This window comes from Cricetulus griseus (assembly GCF_003668045.3).
Source record: "Cricetulus griseus strain 17A/GY chromosome 1 unlocalized genomic scaffold, alternate assembly CriGri-PICRH-1.0 chr1_1, whole genome shotgun sequence".
NCBI lineage: Eukaryota > Metazoa > Chordata > Mammalia > Rodentia > Cricetidae > Cricetulus > Cricetulus griseus.
This window is the reverse complement of record NW_023276807.1, coordinates 178,136,667-178,137,639: the sequence shown is the minus strand read 5'-3', so window position 1 is coordinate 178,137,639 and position 973 is coordinate 178,136,667. Positions and strand designations below refer to the sequence as shown.

At 38.2% G+C, this 973-nt stretch overlaps 1 pseudogene; it reads left to right on the top strand.

The window, feature by feature from the left end:
* Window positions 1-228: 228 nt before the first annotated feature.
* LOC103160809 lies at window positions 229-655 on the top strand (annotated as a pseudogene).
* Window positions 656-973: the final 318 nt, after the last annotated feature.

Below are 973 nucleotides of genomic sequence, written 5' to 3'. Positions count from 1 at the left end.
ACATGATCTTTTTCCCACTCAAACTTCTCTGACCAAGGCTGGATGCAGAAAAGGTCTACAAATAGAAACAGAAATGTTTAGAAGACAATCTGATGACATAACTATTTAGGAAAGCAATATCAATAGGCTGTCCTTTTCCTTCCCTAACCATCATGCTGCCATCTCTTAGGTCAAATGACAATAGAAGAGCTTCCACTTGCTTTCTCCTTGGCACATTGCACTAGCAAGATGGGCAAGTGCCATGATCTCCATACTTCCAGAAAGCTCCTCAGTCACTGTTAGAACCAGAAGTGGCAAGATAAACAATACAAGAAAGCCTACTTGGTCACAGTCCTCAAAGCCAACCCTTTTGGAGGTGCTGCTCATGCAAAGGGAATTGTGCTGGAAAAGTAGGAATTGAAGCCAAATGGCCAAATTCTGCTATAAGGACAGGTGTTGGGCTGCAGCTCATCAAGAACAACAAGAACACGGAATTCATGCTCAATGGTGGCTTCTTGAACTTCGTTGAGGAAAACAAATGACTTCTGATTGCTGGATTTCATTGAAATGGTCAGGCTGTTGATGGTGCTCCTGGAGCTGCTTTAAGGTTGTTAAAATAGCCACTGTGTCCTTTTTAGTCCTGTACAAAGGCAAGAAGGAAAGACCAAGATTATAAATTTTGACAATGGAAACACACTAATAAATTTTCATATTCTGAAAAAAAAAGAGCTTTCACTGTAAGAAAACCAAAAGGCAACAGCAACAACAACAATAGCAGTCAATTCCCTCTCTGTTGGCCATGATAAGTATCTAATGAAAATGAAAAATCATACAAAGAAGCAAGTACATAAAACTTTCACTCAGAAGAAAACTTTCATGTCAGCTGGCTTATAGATAGGTGAAATTATTGTGAATTAGTTATTTTGTTATAATATTATTCAGTTATGAATAAATGGAGAGGTTATAGAGAGATAGAATGAGTGAATGAGATACT